Below are 21,130 nucleotides of genomic sequence, written 5' to 3'. Positions count from 1 at the left end.
GTAGAAACCCATGAGAACTGTGTTTGTGGTGAAGGTAGAAACCCATGAGAACTGTGTTTGTGGTAAAGGTAGAAACCCTTGAGGACCGTGTTTGTGGTAAAGGTAGAAACCCTTGAGGACCGTGTTTGTGGTGAAGGTAGAAACCAATAAGGACTGTGTTTGTGGTAAAGGTAGAAACCCTTGAGGACCGTGTTTGTGGTGAAGGTAGAAACCCATGAGGACTGTGTTTGTGGTGAAGGTAGAAACCCTTGAGGACCGTGTTTGTGGTGAAGGTAGAAACCAATAAGGACTGTGTTTGTGGTAAAGGTAGAAACCCTTGAGGACCGTGTTTGTGGTGAAGGTAGAAACCCATGAGGACTGTGTTTGTGGTGAAGGTAGAAACCAATAAGGACTGTGTTTGTGGTGAAGGTAGAAACCAATAAGGACTGTGTTTGTGGTAAAGGTAGAAACCCTTGAGGACCGTGTTTGTGGTAAAGGTAGAAACCCTTGAGGACCGTGTTTGTGGTGAAGGTAGAAACCAATAAGGACTGTGTTTGTGGTAAAGGTAGAAACCCTTGAGGACCGTGTTTGTGGTGAAGGTAGAAACCCATGAGGACTGTGTTTGTGGTGAAGGTAGAAACCCTTGAGGACCGTGTTTGTGGTGAAGGTAGAAACCAATAAGGACTGTGTTTGTGGGAAAGGTAGAAACCCTTGAGGACCGTGTTTGTGGTGAAGGTAGAAACCCATGAGGACCGTGTTTGTGGTGAAGGTAAAAACCCTTGAGGACTGTGTTTGTGGTGAAAGTAGAAACCCTTGAGGACCGTGTTTGTGGTGAAGGTAGAAACCAATAAGGACTGTGTTTGTGGGAAAGGTAGAAACCCTTGAGGACCGTGTTTGTGGTGAAGGTAGAAACCCATGAGGACCGTGTTTGTGGTGAAGGTAAAAACCCTTGAGGACTGTGTTTGTGGTGAAAGTAGAAACCCTTGAGGACTGTGTTTGTGGTGAAGGTAGAAACACTTGAGGACTGTGTTTTTGGTGAAGGTAGAAACCAATAACGACTGTGTTTGTGGTAAAGGTAGAAACCCTTGAGGACCGTGTTTGTGGTGAAGGTAGAAACCCATGAGGACTGTGTTTGTGGTGAAGGTAGAAACCCTTGAGGACCGTGTTTGTGGTGAAGGTAGAAACCAATAAGGACTGTGTTTGTGGTAAAGGTAGAAACCCTTGAGGACCGTGCTTGTGGTGAAGGTAGAAACCAATAAGGACTGTGTTTGTGGTAAAGGTAGAAACCCTTGAGGACCGTGTTTGTGGTGAAGGTAGAAACCAATAACGACTGTGTTTGTGGTGAAGGTAGAAACCAATAAGAACTGTGTTTGTGGTGAAGGTAGAAACCCTTGAGGACCGTGTTTGTGGTGAATGTAGAAACCAATAAGGACTGTGTTTGTGGTGAAGGTAGAAACCAATAAGGACTATGTTTGTGGTGAAGGTAGAAACCAATAAGGACTGTGTTTGTGGTGAAGGTAGAAATCCTTGAGGACCGTGTTTGTGGTGAATGTAGAAACCAATAAGGACTGTGTTTGTGGTGAAGGTAGAAACCCTTGAGGACCGTGTTTGTGGTGAAGGTAGAAACCCATTAGGACTGTGTTTGTGTTGAAGGTAGAAACCCTTGAGGACCGTGTTTGTGGTGAATGTAGAAACCAATAAGGACTGTGTTTGTGGTGAAGGTAGAAACCCTTGAGGACCGTGTTTGTGGTGAAGGTAGAAACCAATAAGGACTGTGTTTGTGGTGAAGGTAGAACCCTTGAGGACTGTGTTTGTGGTGAAGGTAGAAACCCATGAGAACTGTGTTTGTGGTGAGGGTAGAAACCCATGAGGACTGTGTTTGTGGTGAAGGTAGAAACCAATAAGGACTGTGTTTGTGGTGAAGGTAGAAACCAATAAGGACTGTGTTTGTGGTGAAGGTAGAAACCAATAAGGACTGTGTTTGTGGTAAAGGTAGAAACCCTTGAGGACTGTGTTTGTGGTAAAGGTAGAAACCCTTGAGGACCGTGTTTGTGGTGAAGGTAGAAACCAATAAGGACTGTGTTTGTGATGAAGGTAGAACCCCATGAGAACTTTGTTTGTGGTGAAGATAGAAACCCATGAGAACTGTGTTTGTGGTAAAGGTAGAAACCCATGAGGACTGTGTTTGTGGTAAAGGTAGAAACCCATGAGGACTGTGTTTGTGGTGAAGGTAGAAACCAATAAGGACTGTGTTTGTGGTGAAGGTAGAAACCAATAAGGACTGTGTTTGTGGTGAAGGTAGAAACCAATAAGGACTGTGTTTGTGGTAAAGGTAGAAACCCTTGAGGACTGTGTTTGTGGTAAAGGTAGAAACCCTTGAGGACCGTGTTTGTGGTGAAGGTAGAAACCAATAAGGACTGTGTTTGTGATGAAGGTAGAACCCCATGAGAACTTTGTTTGTGGTGAAGATAGAAACCCATGAGAACTGTGTTTGTGGTAAAGGTAGAAACCCATGAGGACTGTGTTTGTGGTAAAGGTAGAAACCCATGAGGACTGTGTTTGTGGTGAAGGTAGAAACCAATAAGGACTGTGTTTGTGGTGCAGGTAGAAACCAATAAGCCCTGTTATTGCAGTGAAGGTGGATCGTTATATATGTTTAAATGACACCTGCCATGCTCCAAAAACTGTCCAATGCACGTTAATGGGAATGACAACGCATGGAGTACATACAACATATTAAAATAAAATAAATTCAAGTGACGATATAAAGAACAGAGGGAAGGCTTGACCCACTCACTTATTATTCACTTCCTACGCAGAGCTTATTGTTTACCGAATGGCCTCTATGGGTTGTCAGTAACAAGAATGATATGATTAGGTCTTCCCACCATCTGCTATGGATGCTGATAGCCTTGCCTCTCAAGGAACCAGATTCAATTTGAATAGAGTTCATGCCACTTCCTCCAAATTAGGAGACAGGGTGCAACAGTTTAAGACTAATCATAGCAGACATTTCCATGGCTTCCATACTAAACATAGGAAGGCATCAGAGCTTTGTTTAAATCCATTACTACTGGCTCAGTTATTCATACTTTACAGGCAAAATATCAAGATGTTCTTATTGTCTTCAATATAACCGTGTATGATACAGGAAGTAATACCCTGGGCAGTCTTGGTGCAGTTCATGTTGGGTCACATGCTGTTCAGCCAGGAGCCCAGAGATGCTCTCCTCTCACTTATCAGGCCAAAATCAAAGGGCCTTGTTCAAACTGTAATGGCTCTAAGTGTTCATTAGCGCTCTGCAAAGCTAGTGAAATTAAATTACATTAGGAGCAACACATTAGCGAGAGACTAAACACCAGAGAGAAAAGATACATGGGAAATCTGATCTGAAATCCTGTAATGCTGAATCGTATCTGTTTCAATATCTGTTGCTGGAGGATGTGCTTGCCATCTTCATTCAATGCATCTGCATTTAAGACATTCTCAAGTTGTCTTGTGTTGCTCTCTATTTCTGTCTTCCGTCATTAATGACCCTACCTGAAGATATCTCTAGCTAGTGTAACTCCATATGCACTCTCCATCCAACTACTTGTACTATGTTCTTGGTGCATCAAATCCACACCATTGCTCTTTCATTACTATCAATTCAAATCAAGGGGCTGTCAAATCAAGGGGCTGTCAAATCAAGGGGCTGTCTCACACCTGCCCATCTGTGACTGAAGATATCCTTGATTATTTAAATCCTTTTCTCTTAAAATAGATTGCTTCAGATTTAGCAGCAGTTTGTTGCTACTCAACATGTCTCAGTATTTAACACATCTAAAGCCCGCTGAGAGGATAGAGATGAGCGGTACTAAATCTAATCAAAGTTTATTGGTTGCGTACACAGATTTGCAGATGTTAATAGCAGGTGCAGCGAAATGCTTGTAAAAAAATATGTTTTTATAAATACTAAAATACTAAACGAGGCATACAGTTGTTATGTTGGTCCAAAAGTGTATTAAGGGCTTTCGTTATACTGATAGTAACGCAGTGTGCTGAAAGAGTGTGGTGGTTGACTGCTTACACTTCTCTGAGGCATGACAGACTGTCATAAAATATGTCTGTTTGTACTATGGAGTGTTATTGGCATGTCTGAATTCCATTTCCACTTTCCAACAAAATCCTTGGTTATTTCTGTTTTTACCAGTTCTTTAATGTTAATGCTGTTGGACTCCAGTGACATGTTTGTGTCCCATGGGACATAATTACATCAAATTGTCTTTCCAGACCTTTACCTTTTACCAGTGTGACGCGTTCAGAAGAAATAATAATGAGAAAGAATGTCATCATTTAATTGAGTATATTTATTTGTTTATCACTTCCAGAAAGAAGTGGCACTTGCTTAGTACTTCCAAAACTTCCAGAAAGTAAAGTTTTGTCTTCAGTGAAGTTTTAAATAAGGTCATTCTTGATCACCCTTGAGAGAATTGAGATACAATGAAAGAATATACAGTGAATTATTTAAGTAAAGATTTGTCTTTTAAACTTGTCGTGTGCTTATTCGAATTGGCTTCATTATTACAAAATCAGAGTCCATGGCACCCAGTACATTTAAGACATTACATTTAAGTCATTTAGCAGACGCTCTTATCCAGAGCGACTTACAAATGTACCTTTTTATATTTAACTAGGCAAGTCAGTTAAGAACAAATTCTTATTTTTCAATGACGGCCTAGGAACAGTGGGTTAACTGCCTGTTCAGGGGCAGAACGACAGATTTGTACCTTGTCAGCTCGGGGATTTGAACTTGCAACCTTTCGGTTACTAGTCCAACGCTCTAGCCACTAGGCTACCCTGCCGCCCCAGTGACATCCTTTCTGATTAATGACAGCTTTGAAACTGAATTGAGGATAAGAATTATCAGTGCAGTCAATTTTTCTCCCTTCCAGATCAGCTCGGCTATTAATCGAATATATTCAACATAATTGAGGTAGGATTCATTTTAAAATAGTCTGAATATTTGATACCATACCAAGCTCAATTTCAGTACAATTAGGATAAATAATAAACACAGACATTATGGGGTGACCACAACACAGTTCAGTGAATATTTACATTTAGTGAAATAGACAACTTAGTATAATTACTGCAAATCCATGAATAGGATCATATTTTTCTAAATCTGGTATTAAGGGGTATGGCAGAAACTGCAAATTCAGAGTAGATCTCACATAAGGCATCAATACATGGCAGTAATTAAGAGATCTACCCTAAATGAAAGGCTGTGAGCCCGAGAGAAAAATGTGTCAGAATAGTTCAGACTTATAACTGGCACAGAGTTCATTACTTTCAGCAGATGAAGCTCAATATGGCCAACTATTCCTCACACAAAGCTGAGAGAGGACAGGCTAAACAGAGGCATTCTCACTTTAACAAGTGTAGCTACACCTCTGCTTCACTAGGAGTCACTATGAGGTCAGCCAGTCTCTTGCCAAAGCCTTCTGAAGAACGTCAAATCTGTTCTAACAAAATCTAAATATTTGTATAAGAGAATATACACAGAGAGAACAGGCAAAACATGCTTTTCACAACTCTTTGGAAACTAAGATATATTTTAGAGGCGCTCAAGTGTCTCCATCTTTATTTTGAAGAGAATTGTTTTGGGGCCACCATCTACCCGTCAGCAGCAGATGTGCATAGCGATGACAGTGAGCTGCTTCGGGACATTGTTCAGGGCCACAGTGTAGAGCTAGGCCCTGCAGGGACACAGTGTAGAGCTAGGCCCTGCAGGGCCACAGTGTAGAGCTAGGCCCTGCAGGGACACAGTGTAGAGCTAGGCCCTGCAGGGACACAGTGTAGAGCTAGGCCCTGCAGGGCCACAGTGTAGAGCTAGGCCCTGCAGGGACACAGTGTAGAGCTAGGCCCTGCAGGGCTATTGTTAATTACAGCAACTTCCCCCGAGACATGACCAGCAGTAACTTTCACTACAGGGCTTTGTAAAACAACACAGCAGCCGTGTAATTGTGATTCATGAAAGCTATGGGACAAATCAAAATGACAGAGATTCCCAGTGATCTAAAGCCTTCTGCACAAAAAGAAAGAATAAATAAAAAATGCCCCCACTCTTCAAAACTACACTTGACAGTTGCAGCATTCACTGAGTGACATTGTGGATCCTAAATGCAACCCAGAATGTTCTGATGTTTCTGCCGTGAGAGATTATACCTTCAAGCAAATACAAAAAGCCAGAAGCGTTTAAACTGACAGTCAAAATGTGGACGTTACATAATTAAAGCAACATGCCTTGATAACAGGAGACTATTTCAACACTGTCGTCAATCACCATACGGCAGGTCATTTATAACAGCCTCAATGTTAAAGATACAGCCCCTCAACATTGACCTGACATGACCATCACTTGGCAGCATGGAGCATCAGAGTTTGAGCGCGCAGAATTCACAAAGCAGATCTCTTTGAGTGAACCTCATGACGTCCACTCACAGCAGGATGGAACAATAGATCACTACACATTAATGATCAGAGGATCATGCTTTTCAAATAATGTTTGAATTGAATAGATCCATAAATTATCGTCAGAGTTAGCTAACAGCTATGTATTTAATTAAGTTTTGGGCAGGTTTCTATCATGTGATAAAACCCCTAAATCCACACCTCATCCATAGATAAAAAAGCTACACTCGTTCATACAAGAAAGTCATTCAAGAGTACTGTATCCACAAAGTTCCCCATTGAGTTTTATCACTTAATAAAAATAACATTGCCAGTGGTTTCTGAGCATAGCACACACACCATCTTATCTCCACCTATTCTACTCTGGGTGCTATCCTGCAGGAATAAAGCCAGTCCACAGAAGAGTTCTCTCTATCAGTCTCTCTATCAGTCTCTCTATCAGTCTCCCTCTCTCTCTATCAGTCTCTCTCTCTCTCTCTATCAGTCTCTCTCTCTCTCTCTCTCTATCAGTCTCTCTCTCTCTCTATCAGTCTCTCTCTCTCTCTCTCTCTATCAGTCTCTCTCTCTATCAGTCTATCAGTCTCTCTCTCTATCAGTCTATCAGTCTCTCTCTCTCTCTCTATCAGTCTCTCTCCATCAGTCTCTATCAGTCTCTCTCTCTCTATCAGTCTCTCTCTAACAGTCTCTCTCTCTCTCTATCAGTCTCTCTCTATCAGTCTCTCTCTCTCGCTCTATCAGTCTAACTCTCTCTCTCTATGAGTCTCTCTCTATCAGTCTCTCTGTCAGTCTATCAGTATCAGTCTCGGTTATAGAACCCATCGGTCGCTCTCCCTCCGCGTCGCTCTCCCTCCGCGTCGCTCTCCCTCCGCGTCGCTCTCCCTCCGCGTCGCTCTCCCTCCGCGACAAATTTAATTCAATTTCATTTTTGATTTAAAGGGCTTTAAAGTCTCAATTTGGTGTTTGTCCCATTTTGTGAATTATTGGTTGGTGAGCGGACCCCAGACCTCACAACCATAAAGGGAAATGGGTTCTATAACCGATTCAAGTATTTTTAGCCAGATCCTAATTGGTATGTCGAATTCTATGTTCCTTTTGATGGCATAGAAGGCCCTTCTTGCCTTGTCTCTCAGATTGTTCACAGCTTTGTGTAAGTTACACGTGGCGCTGATGTTTAGGCCGAGGTATGTATAGTTTTTTGTGTGCTGTAGGGCAACGGTGTCTAGATGGAATTTGGATTTGTGGCCCTGGCGACTGGACCTTTTTTGGAACACCATTATGTTTGTCTTACTGAGATTTACTGTCAGGGCCCAGGTCTGGCAGAATCTGTGCAGAAGATCTAGGTGCAGCTGTGGGCCCTCCTTGGTTGGTGACAGAAGCACCAGATCATCAGTAAACAGTAGACATTTGACTTCAGATTCTAGTAGGGTGAGGCCGGTTGCTGCAGACTGTTCTAGTGCCCTCGCCAATTCGTTGATATATACATTGAAGAGGGTGAGGCTTAAGCTGCATCCCTGTCTCACCCCACGGCCCTGTTTTTGCCAATATTAACCGCACACTTGTTGTTTGTGTACATGGATTTTATAATGTCGTATGTTTTTCCCCCAACACCACTTTCCATCAATTTGTACAGCAGACCCTCGTGCCAAATTGAGTCGAAAGCTTTTTTAAATCAACAAAGCATGAGAAGACTTTGCCTTTGTTTTGGTTTGTTTGTTTGTCAATTAGAGTGTGCAGGGTGAATACAGTACGTGGTCTGTTGTACGGTAATTTGTTAAAAAGCCAATTTGACATTTGCTCAGTATATTGTTTTTGCAGAGGAAATGTACGAGTCTGCTGTTAATGATAATGCAGAGGATTTTCCCATGATTGCTGTTGACGCATCTCTCTCTCTCCATCCCAGTCTCTCTCTCTCTCTCCATCCCAGTCTCTCTCTCTCTCTCCATCCCAGTCTCTCTCTCTCTCTCCATCCCAGTCTCTCTCTCTCTCTCCATCCCAGTCTCTCTCTCTCTCCATCCCAGTCTCTCTCTCTCTCTCTCCATCCCAGTCTCTCTCTCTATCCCAGTCTCTCTCTCACTCTCCATCCCAGTCTCTCTCTCTCTCTCCATCCCAGTCTTTCTCTCTCTCTCCCATCCCAGTCTCTCTCTCTCTCTCTCCATCCCAGTCTCTCTCTCTCTCTTTCCATCCCAGTCTCTCTCTCTCCATCCCAGTCTCGATCTCTCTCTCTCCATCCCAGTCTCTCTCTCTCTCTCTCTCCATCCCAGTCTCTCTCTCTCCATCCCAGTCTCGATCTCTCTCTCTCCATCCCAGTCTCGATCTCTCTCTCTCCATCCCAGTCTCTCTCTCTCTCTCCATCCCAGTCTCTCTCTCTCTCTCCATCCCAGTCTCTCTCTCTCTCTCTCCATCCCAGTCTCTCTCTCTCTCCATCCCAGTCTCTCTCTCTCTCCATCCCAGTCTCTCTCTCTCTCCATCCCAGTCTATCTCCATCCCAGTCTCACTCTCGCTCCATCCCAGTCTCTCTCTCTCTCCATCCCAGTCTCTCTCTCTCTCCATCCCAGTCTCTCTCTCTCTCTCTCTCCATCCCAGTCTCTCTCTCTCTCTCCATCCCAGTCTCTCTCTCTCTCTCTCCATCCCAGTCTCTCTCTCTCTCTCCATCCCAGTCTCTCTCTCTCTCTCTCCATCCCAGTCTCTCTCTCTCTCTCCATCCCAGTCTCTCTCTCTCTCTCTCCATCCCAGTCTCTCTCTCTCTCTCCATCCCAGTCTCTCTCTCTCTCTCTCCATCCCAGTCTCTCTCTCTCTCTCTCTCCATCCCAGTCTCTCTCTCTCTCTCCATCCCAGTCTCTCTCTCTCCATCCCAGTCTCTCTCTCTCTCTCCATCCCAGTCTCTCTCTCTCTCTCTCTCTCCATCCCAGTCTCTCTCTCTCTCCATCCCAGTCTCTCTCTCTCTCCATCCCAGCCTCTCTCTCTCTCCATCCCAGTCTCTCTCTCTCCACCCCAGTCTCTCTCTCTCTCCATCCCAGTCTCTCTCTCTCTCTCCATCCCAGTCTCTCTCTCTCTCTCCATCCCAGTCTCTCTCTCTCTCCATCCCAGTCTCTCTCTCTCTCCACCCCAGTCTCTCTCTCTCTCCACCCCAGTCTCTCTCTCTCTCCACCCCAGTCTCTCTCTCTCTCTCCATCCCAGTCTCTCTCTCTCTCTCCATCCCAGTCTCTCTCTCTCTCTCCATCCCAGTCTCTCTCTCTCTCCATCCCAGCCTCTCTCTCACTCCAGCCCAACCTCTCTCTCTCTCCATCCCAGTCTCTCTCTCTCTCTCTCCATCCCAGTCTCTCTCTCTCTCCACCCCAGCCTCTCTCTCTCTCCACCCCAGTCTCTCTCTCTCTCCATCCCAGTCTCTCTCTCTCTCCATCCCAGTCTCTCTCTCTCTCCATCCCAGTCTCTCTCTAGCACAGTATCTCTCTCTCTTTCCATCCCAGTCTCTCTCTCTCTCTCCATCCCAGTCTCTCTCTCTCTCTCCATCCCAGTCTCTCTCTCTCTCTCCATCCCAGCCTCTCTCTCTCTCCACCCCAGTCTCTCTCTCTCTCCACCCCAGTCTCTCTCTCTCTCCACCCCAGTCTCTCTCTCTCTCCACCCCAGTCTCTCTCTCTCTCCACCCCAGTCTCTCTCTCTCTCCACCCCAGTCTCTCTCTCTCTCCACCCCAGTCTCTCTCTCTCTCCACCCCAGTCTCTCTCTCTCTCCATCCCAGTCTCTCTCTCTCCATCCCAGTCTCTCTCTCTCTCCATCCCAGTCTCTCTCTCTCTCCATCCCAGTCTCTTTCTCTCTCCATCCCAGTCTCTCTCAATTTCAATTAAATTAAATTCAAAGGGCTTTATTGAATTGGGAAACATTTACATTGCCAAATCAAATGGAATAGAAAATAAACAAAAGTGAAATAAACAAGGGGAAATATATCAGTTAACATGACACAATGTGATATGATTGGCTACCGTGTTGTAACAATGTTATATGATTGGCTACCGTGTTGTAACAATGGTATATGATTGGATACCGTGTTGTAACAATGTTATATGATTGGCTACCGTGTTGTAACAATGTTATATGATTGGCTACCGTGTTGTAACAATGGTATATGATTGGCTACCGTGTTGTAACAATGTTATATGATTGGCTACCGTGTTGTAACAATGTTATATGATTGGCTACCGTGTTGTAACAATGTTATATGATTGGCTACCGTGTTGTAACAATGGTATATGATTGGCTACCGTGTTGTAACAATGGTATATGATTGGCTACCGTGTTGTAACAATGTTATATGATTGGCTACCGTGTTGTAACAATGTTATATGATTGGCTACCGTGTTGTAACAATGTTATATGATTGGCTACCGTGTTGTAACAATGTTATATGATTGGCTACCGTGGTGTAATAATGGTATATGATTGGCTACCGTGTTGTAACAATGTTCAAATAGTTGACGTATAAAAGGTCAAATAAATAACAATATAAATATAGGTTGTATTTACAGTGGTGTTTGTTTCACTGGTTGCCCTTTTCTCATGGTAACGGGACACACATCTTGTTGCTGTTACTGCACACTGCGGTATTTCTCTCTCTATCACAGTCTCTCACTCTATCATTCAGTCTCTCTCTATCACAGTCTCTCTATCATTCAGCCTCTCGCTCTCTATCATTCAGTCTCTCTCTCTATCATTCAGTCTCTCGCTCTCTATCATTCAGTCTCTCTCTCACTCTCTCATTCAGTCTCTCTCTCTCTATCATTCAGTCTCTCTCTCTCTCTCATTCAGTCTCTCTCTCTCTCTCATTCAGTCTCTCTCTCTATCCATCATTCAGTCTCTCTCTCTCTATCCATCATTCAGTCTCTCTCTCTCTCTCATTCAGTCTCTCTCTCTCTCTCTCATTCAGTCTCTCTCTCTCATTCAGTCTCTCTCTCTCATTCAGTCTCTCTCTCTCATTCAGTCTCTCTCTCTCTATCATTCAGTCTCTCTCTCTCTATCATCCAGTCTCTCTCTATCATCCAGTCTCTCTCTATCATCCAGTCTCTCTCTCTATCATTCAGTCTCTCTCTCTCTATCATTCAGTCTCTCTCTCTCTATCATTCAGTCTCTCTCTCTCTATCATTCAGTCTCTCTCTCTCTCTCATTCAGTCTCTCTCTCTCTCTCTCTCTCATTCAGTCTCTCTCTCTCTCTATCATTCAGTCTCTCTCTCTCTCTATCATTCAGTCTCTCTATCTCTATCATCCAGTCTCTCTCTATCATCCAGTCTCTCTCTCTATCATTCAGTCTCTCTCTCTCTATCCATCATTCAGTCTCTCTCTCTCTATCCATCATTCAGTCTCTCTCTCTCTCTATCCATCATTCAGTCTCTCTCTCTCTATCCATCATTCAGTCTCTCTCTCTCTATCCATCATTCAGTCTCTCTCTCTCTATCCATCATTCAGTCTCTCTCTCTCTCATTCAGTCTCTCTCTCTCATTCAGTCTCTCTCTCTCATTCAGTCTCTCTCTCTCATTCAGTCTCTCTCTCTATCATTCAGTCTCTCTCTATCATTCAGTCTCTCTCTCTCTATCATTCAGTCTCTCTCTCTCTATCATTCAGTCTCTCTATCTCTATCATCCAGTCTCTCTCTCTCATTCAGTCTCTCTCTATCATTCAGTCTCTCTCTCCCTCTCTATCATTCAGTCTCTCTATCTCTCTATCATTCAGTCTCTCTATCTCTCTATCATTCAGTCTCTCTATCTATCATTCAGTCTCTCTCTCTCTCTCATTCAGTCTCTCTCTCTCTCTCATTCAGTCTCTCTCTCTCTCTCATTCAGTCTCTCTCTCTCTCTCATTCAGTCTCTCTCTCTCTCTCATTCAGTCTCTCTCTCTCTATCATTCAGTCTCTCTCTCTCCATCCCAGTCTCTCTCTCTCCATCCCAGTCTCTCTCTCTCCATCCCAGTCTCTCTCACTCCATCCCAGTCTCTCTCTCTCCATCCCAGTCTCTCTCTCTCCATCCCAGTCTCTCTCTCTCCATCCCAGTCTCTCTCTCTCCATTCCAGTCTCTCACTCTTATCCCAGTCTCTCTCTCTCTATCAGTCTCTCTATCAGTCTCTCTCTCTCTATCAGTCTCTCTCTCTATATATATATATCAGTCTCTATATCTCTCTATATATCAGTCTCTCTCTATCAGTCTCTCTCTATCAGTCTCTCTATATCAGCCTCTCTCTCTCTATATCAGTCTCTCTCTCTATATATATATATATATATCAGTCTCTCTCTATCAGTCTCTCTCTATCAGTCTCTCTCTATCAGTCTCTCAATTCAATGTGCTTTATTGGCATGACGTAACGATGTACATATTGCCAAAGCTTACTTTGGATATTTACAATATTACGATAATAAGAATCAAAATCATTCAGTCTCTCGCTCTCTATCATTCAGTCTCTCTCTCGCTCTCTAATTCAGTCTCTCTCTCTCTATCATTCAGTCTCTCTCTCTCTCTCATTCAGTCTCTCTCTCTCTCTCATTCAGTCTCTCTCTCTATCCATCATTCAGTCTCTCTCTCTCTATCCATCATTCAGTCTCTCTCTCTCTATCCATCATTCAGTCTCTCTCTCTCTCTCATTCAGTCTCTCTCTCTCTCATTCAGTCTCTCTCTCTCATTCAGTCTCTCTCTCTCATTCAGTCTCTCTCTCTCATTCAGTCTCTCTCTCTCATTCAGTCTCTCTCTCTCTATCATCCAGTCTCTCTCTATCATCCAGTCTCTCTCTATCATCCAGTCTCTCTCTATCATCCAGTCTCTCTCTCTATCATTCAGTCTCTCTCTCTCTATCATTCAGTCTCTCTCTCTCTATCATTCAGTCTCTCGCTCTCTATCATTCAGTCTCTCTCTCGCTCTCTCATTCAGTCTCTCTCTCTCTATCATTCAGTCTCTCTCTCTCTATCATTCAGTCTCTCTCTCTCTATCATTCAGTCTCTCTCTCTCTCTCTCTCTCATTCAGTCTCTCTCTCTCTCTCTCATTCAGTCTCTCTCTCTCTATCCATCATTCAGTCTCTCTCTCTCTATCCATCATTCAGTCTCTCTCTCTCTATCCATCATTCAGTCTCTCTCTCTCTCATTCAGTCTCTCTCTCTCTCATTCAGTCTCTCTCTCTCATTCAGTCTCTCTCTCTCATTCAGTCTCTCTCTCTCATTCAGTCTATCTCTCTCTCTATCATTCAGTCTCTCTCTCTCTCTCTATCATTCAGTCTCTCTATCTCTATCATCCAGTCTCTCTCTATCATCCAGTCTCTCTCTCTATCATTCAGTCTCTCTCTCTCTATCCATCATTCAGTCTCTCTCTCTCTATCCATCATTCAGTCTCTCTCTCTCTCATTCAGTCTCTCTCTCTCATTCAGTCTCTCTCTCTCATTCAGTCTCTCTCTCTCATTCAGTCTCTCTCTCTATCATTCAGTCTCTCTCTATCATTCAGTCTCTCTCTCTCTATCATTCAGTCTCTCTCTCTCTATCATTCAGTCTCTCTATCTCTATCATCCAGTCTCTCTCTCTCATTCAGTCTCTCTCTATCATTCAGTCTCTCTCTCCCTCTCTATCATTCAGTCTCTCTATCTCTCTATCATTCAGTCTCTCTATCTCTCTATCATTCAGTCTCTCTATCTATCATTCAGTCTCTCTCTCTCTCTCATTCAGTCTCTCTCTCTCTCTCATTCAGTCTCTCTCTCTCTCTCATTCAGTCTCTCTCTCTCTCTCATTCAGTCTCTCTCTCTCTCTCATTCAGTCTCTCTCTCTCTATCATTCAGTCTCTCTCTCTCCATCCCAGTCTCTCTCTCTCCATCCCAGTCTCTCTCTCTCCATCCCAGTCTCTCTCACTCCATCCCAGTCTCTCTCTCTCCATCCCAGTCTCTCTCTCTCCATCCCAGTCTCTCTCTCTCCATCCCAGTCTCTCTCTCTCCATTCCAGTCTCTCACTCTTATCCCAGTCTCTCTCTCTCTATCAGTCTCTCTATCAGTCTCTCTCTCTCTATCAGTCTCTCTCTCTATATATATATATCAGTCTCTATATCTCTCTATATATCAGTCTCTCTCTATCAGTCTCTCTCTATCAGTCTCTCTATATCAGCCTCTCTCTCTCTATATCAGTCTCTCTCTCTATATATATATATATATATCAGTCTCTCTCTATCAGTCTCTCTCTATCAGTCTCTCTCTATCAGTCTCTCAATTCAATGTGCTTTATTGGCATGACGTAACGATGTACATATTGCCAAAGCTTACTTTGGATATTTACAATATTACGATAATAAGAATCAAAATCATTCAGTCTCTCGCTCTCTATCATTCAGTCTCTCTCTCGCTCTCTAATTCAGTCTCTCTCTCTCTATCATTCAGTCTCTCTCTCTCTCTCATTCAGTCTCTCTCTCTCTCTCATTCAGTCTCTCTCTCTATCCATCATTCAGTCTCTCTCTCTCTATCCATCATTCAGTCTCTCTCTCTCTATCCATCATTCAGTCTCTCTCTCTCTCTCATTCAGTCTCTCTCTCTCTCATTCAGTCTCTCTCTCTCATTCAGTCTCTCTCTCTCATTCAGTCTCTCTCTCTCATTCAGTCTCTCTCTCTCATTCAGTCTCTCTCTCTCTATCATCCAGTCTCTCTCTATCATCCAGTCTCTCTCTATCATCCAGTCTCTCTCTATCATCCAGTCTCTCTCTCTATCATTCAGTCTCTCTCTCTCTATCATTCAGTCTCTCTCTCTCTATCATTCAGTCTCTCGCTCTCTATCATTCAGTCTCTCTCTCGCTCTCTCATTCAGTCTCTCTCTCTCTATCATTCAGTCTCTCTCTCTCTATCATTCAGTCTCTCTCTCTCTATCATTCAGTCTCTCTCTCTCTCTCTCTCTCATTCAGTCTCTCTCTCTCTCTCTCATTCAGTCTCTCTCTCTCTATCCATCATTCAGTCTCTCTCTCTCTATCCATCATTCAGTCTCTCTCTCTCTATCCATCATTCAGTCTCTCTCTCTCTCATTCAGTCTCTCTCTCTCTCATTCAGTCTCTCTCTCTCATTCAGTCTCTCTCTCTCATTCAGTCTCTCTCTCTCATTCAGTCTATCTCTCTCTCTATCATTCAGTCTCTCTCTCTCTCTATCATTCAGTCTCTCTATCTCTATCATCCAGTCTCTCTCTATCATCCAGTCTCTCTCTCTATCATTCAGTCTCTCTCTCTCTATCCATCATTCAGTCTCTCTCTCTCTATCCATCATTCAGTCTCTCTCTCTCTCTATCCATCATTCAGTCTCTCTCTCTCTATCCATCATTCAGTCTCTCTCTCTCTATCCATCATTCAGTCTCTCTCTCTCTATCCATCATTCAGTCTCTCTCTCTCTCATTCAGTCTCTCTCTCTCATTCAGTCTCTCTCTCTCATTCAGTCTCTCTCTCTATCATTCAGTCTCTCTCTATCATTCAGTCTCTCTCTCTCTATCATTCAGTCTCTCTCTCTCTATCATTCAGTCTCTCTATCTCTATCATCCAGTCTCTCTATCTCTATCATCCAGTCTCTCTCTCTCATTCAGTCTCTCTCTATCATTCAGTCTCTCTCTCCCTCTCTATCATTCAGTCTCTCTATCTCTCTATCATTCAGTCTCTCTATCTCTCTATCATTCAGTCTCTCTATCTATCATTCAGTCTCTCTCTCTCTCTCATTCAGTCTCTCTCTCTCTCTCATTCAGTCTCTCTCTCTCTCTCATTCAGTCTCTCTCTCTCTCTCATTCAGTCTCTCTCTCTCTCTCTCATTCAGTCTCTCTCTCTCTCTCATTCAGTCTCTCTCTCTCTATCATTCAGTCTCTCTCTCTCCATCCCAGTCTCTCTCTCTCCATCCCAGTCTCTCTCTCTCCATCCCAGTCTCTCTCACTCCATCCCAGTCTCTCTCACTCCATCCCAGTCTCTCTCTCTCCATCCCAGTCTCTCTCTCTCCATCCCAGTCTCTCTCTCTCCATTCCAGTCTCTCACTCTTATCCCAGTCTCTCTCTCTCTATCAGTCTCTCTATCAGTCTCTCTCTCTCTATCAGTCTCTCTCTCTATATATATATATCAGTCTCTATATCTCTCTATATATCAGTCTCTCTCTATCAGTCTCTCTCTATCAGTCTCTCTATATCAGTCTCTCTCTCTCTATATCAGTCTCTCTCTCTCTATATATATATATATCAGTCTCTCTCTATCAGTCTCTCTCTATCAGTCTCTCTCTATCAGTCTCTCAATTCAATGTGCTTTATTGGCATGACGTAACGATGTACATATTGCCAAAGCTTACTTTGGATATTTACAATATTACGATAATAAGAATCAAAATTGTCAATGGGACAACAGTAATGACAATAGCCAAGGGTCAAAATAACCATACATTGAACAATAACAATAAGCATACAGTAGAGGACATGTGCAGGTTGATTGGTCTGTCAGACACTGTCCCTCACATCTTATGGCAGGCAGCAACGTAGTGCTCTGCGTCCTCCCCCAAAAGGACGGGGCCTATTCTCATCAGAGAGGTCTTTGAATAAGGGTTTCAAATTTGGGGAAATGAAACTAATTGTTTTATATTTTTTACATTTTGTCAGGAAATGCAGCTCTGTCTCAGGTTCTGCGATTTAGGACCAGATAGCACTGCATTTTGCTTTGTGCTTATGTTTCCCAATAAGCATTGTAGTGTGTTTTGACTGTGTTGTAATTTGTTTTATTCTAATTGATTGGATGTCTGGTCCTGAGGCTTCAGTGTGTTAGTAGAACAGGTTTGTGAACTCAGCCCACGGGACCAGCTGGATGAGGGGACTCTTTTCTTTGCTCAGCTCTCGACATTGCAGGACTTGGTGATGATATGAGAGGGGGTCACTGTATTTTAGATGTTTCCAAAATGTACTTGCTCTTTTTTGAGTGTTTATTATAAGTGAATATTGGCCTAATTCTGCCCTGCATGCATTGTTTGTAGTTTTCCTCTGGACATATAAGGGAATCTTGCATGCATGGTTTCAATGGGGTGTTTGTCCCATTGGGAGAAATCTTGTTTTGCAAGTGGACCCCACACCTCACTGCCATAAAGTGCAATTGGTTCAATGACACATTCTATTAGTTTTAGCCAAATGTCATTCACTGCATCATTAAGGTGTCCAGTTGAGCTTATTTTTAAACCTAAGTAATTGTAGTGTGTGCATTACTCTATATATTTTGTACTGAGAGAGAGAGAGAGAGAGATCTCTCTCTCTCTCTGGGGAAAAGCATCCTAATTCCACCTGTCAATCAGAGGCTGGCATTACCGAGAGGAGAGGATCCTGCCATCAGTCTAATAGGGAGGGTGCTGTCTGAGGGACAGGAATGAGCCTGAGAGGAGGACCTCTGTTACTGTGGAGAACATGACAGCATGACCTTTTATACCATGCATGCCTGGGGATTATTCCTCTACAGTTGCTGTTGTGTCGCTGCTGGGTGAGAGGGCTGTGGGAGCGGGCCCTGTCAAATCAACTGGTTCAACAAAAAATTACAAGAAAAATGAAACAGATTTATATTTCCCCTCTTCTCCTTGAGTGGGTATAATTGTTATGGCATAGCGTTCACCCGCATGAGGGGCAATGGTAAGCAATATGATTCACCTGCATGAGGGGCAATGGTAAGCAATATGATTCACCTGCATGAGGGGCAATGGTAACCAATATGATCTCAGGCCGGTAATATGACAAACGCCTCTTAGTCTTAAAGAAGCCCAATTGAAATCACATTGACCTATTAGTGTGGAAGAGGAATACAACTGGAATAAACACTAACTCTGGACGCCATGATCACATGATGACATCGTCTCTCATCATCTCTAAATGACAACACATCATTATCTCATCTTCGCTCTGTCAGAGCAAAGACTGTTACCACAGAGCAGACAGACCTATGTCAGAGCAAAGACTGTTACCACAGAGCAGACAGACCTATGTCAGAGCAAAGACTGTTACCACAGAGCAGACAGACCTATGTCAGAGCAAAGATGGTTACCACAGAGCAGACAGACCTATGTCAGAGCAAAGATGGTTACCACAGAGCAGACAGACCTATGTCAGAGTAAAGATGGTTACCACAGAGCAGACAGACCTATGTCAGAGCAAAGATGGTTACCACAGAGCAGACAGACCTATGTCAGAGCAACGATGGTTACCACAGAGCAGACAGACCTATGTCAGAGCAACGATGGTTACCACAGAGCAGACAGACCTATGTCAGAGCAACGATGGTTACCACAGAGCAGACAGACCTATGTCAGAGCAAAGATAATTACCACAGAGCAGACAGACCTATGTCAGAGCAAAGATAATTACCACAGAGCAGACATAACTGTCAGAGCAAAAGGCGGTGAGGATGGACGCTATTCATCTCTATGTGTGAAAAACTAAAATATTCAAATGTTGAGCTTAAAGCACAGCACCACAGGCATGGGGCTGTTTAAGAGTCTGCAGCTCTAGATGGAATCGATCGTGCCGGTCTCACTACATTAATATTCTGTGTAGATCGGCAGCACCATGGTGTTAGTGGTCAGCGGAGAGCTAGGACATTGATTAGTAATTAAGACCCCCACCTTAGCATTTAAATGAGCTTAACGGGAGAGAAATCTGCAGGCCTGTTCTTTCTCTAATTTCTCCGAGCACAACAGTACTGTTTCCCAGGGTCCTGGGATATGGATTGGAGCCAAGCCACTGAAAAATATGCTACGTGGTACGCATGTATAAATGATCCACCAGAACCGAGGAAAATCATATAAATCCCACTAATAGGAGCCACGTTGGTGACATGGATGATATGATGGCCTCTATTCTCTCTTGTAGGTCTTGTGTTACAGCTGGCTCACTGACGGAGGAGTCTAGATCTTTGGGGTGATGCGGGATACTTCTGCCTGGAACAGCTTGGCAGAGGATAGCGACGGTGTCCTCTCACTCTTGTGGAAGTGACACGTAGGCAATTGTTGTCAAGATATGCGTAGGCTGCTTTGTCAGCTACAGTAAACATCATGGGCCCACTCCACACAGGCAGTAAGAAATACATGGACACTTACTCTATGTGGGTGGGACTCCATTAACAGGTGTTAAATACATGGACACTTACTCTATGTCAGTGGGACTCCACAAACAGGTGTTAAATACATGGACACTTACTCTATGTGGGTGGGACTCCATTAACAGGTGTTAAATACATGGACACTTACTCTATGTCAGTGGGACTCCACAAACAGGTGTTAAATACATGGACACTTACTCTATGTGGGTGGGACTCCACAAACAGGTGTTAAATACATGGACACTTACTCTATGTCAGTGGGACTCCACAAACAGGTGTTAAATACATGGACACTTACTCTATGTGGGTGGGACTCCACAAACAGGTGTTAAATACATGGACACTTACTCTATGTGGGTGGGACTCCACAAACAGGTGTTAAATACATGGTAAATATCATTTCAATAAGACAGCTAGTACATAGTAGTGAGGCTTACTTGTTCAGTGTCCTCCTACTCAATGAGTACGTTTACATGCACACTAATAATTTGATATTACACTGACAGTGGGCAGATCTAATAGTAATGTAAACACCTTACTCTGCTTATCTATAATTGGAGTAAGGTCAAAATCGAAGTAAGCGCACACCAGGGGTGAAAGTAGTCCGGTCCGGTAAGGTACTGGTAAAACATGAGCCTATTACAAATGTTGTTTTGGTTTTGTTTTTATCATCAAGAAAACTGTAGGCTATTACGCCACTATTTATCATTACATCATGTCAGAGACATGAAAGATTTGCGAATGGACTTGAAAACAGGTGGTATAGTCTACGCTCCAAAATGCAATGTGGTTCCACAAAAACACAGCCATTTTTGCCAAGGCAGAAGTGATTTGAAGTGATTATTTGACAATCAGATGCAAACATCATCATGACTGGTTGTTTTTATTCCACAATAAAAGGTCATACATTTAAAAAGTGAAAAGACAAATCTTTAGGACGAGGCCCCAGAGATCCTATTGAATTACTAGGGATTCTACACTGAGTATATCAAAAATTAGTAACTTTTCTAATATTGAGTTGCAGCTCACCCCCCCTTGCCCTCAGAATGGCCTCAATTCGTCGGGGCATGGACTATAAGGTGATGAAAACATTCCACAGGGATGCTGACCCATGTTGACTCCAATGCTTCCCACAGTTGTGTCAAGTTTGCTGGATGTCCTTTGGGTGGTGGACCATTCTTGTTACACACGGGTAACTGTTGTGTGTGAAAAACTCAGCAGTGTTGTAGTTCTTGACACAAACCGGTGCGCCTGGCACCTACTACCATACCCCGTTCAAAGGCACTTAAATCTTTTGTATTGCCCATTCACACTCTGAATGGCACACGTACACAATCCATGTCTCAAGGCTTGGATTTAACAAGTGACATCAATAAGGGATCATAGCTTTCACCTGGATTCACTTGGTCAGTCTATGTCATGAAAAGAGGTGTCCTTAATGTGTTGTATACTCAGTGTGTATGTAATTCTATGATTAAGCCCATAAAAATATAGGAAGTCCTGTACCGGGAAGAAATTCATTCTACTTTCACCCGCCATACGCCGAGCTAGCACCAGCCGAGAGCCTCCCTCTTTAGCGCTAGCACCAGCCGAGAGTCGTCCTCTTTAGCGCTAGCACCAGC

General features: G+C 43.4%; 1 protein-coding gene across 2 annotated transcripts in view; it reads right to left on the bottom strand.

Moving 5' to 3' along the window:
* LOC129816680 (glypican-6-like) overlaps positions 1 to 21,130 on the bottom strand; it is a 199,401-nt gene that overhangs the window by 116,053 nt on the left and 62,218 nt on the right. The window lies entirely within an intron of this gene.

This window comes from Salvelinus fontinalis, chromosome 19, assembly GCF_029448725.1.
Source record: "Salvelinus fontinalis isolate EN_2023a chromosome 19, ASM2944872v1, whole genome shotgun sequence".
Taxonomy (NCBI): domain Eukaryota; kingdom Metazoa; phylum Chordata; class Actinopteri; order Salmoniformes; family Salmonidae; genus Salvelinus; species Salvelinus fontinalis.
The sequence above is the reverse complement of the archived record's forward strand: the minus strand, read 5'-3'. Positions and strand labels throughout refer to the sequence as shown.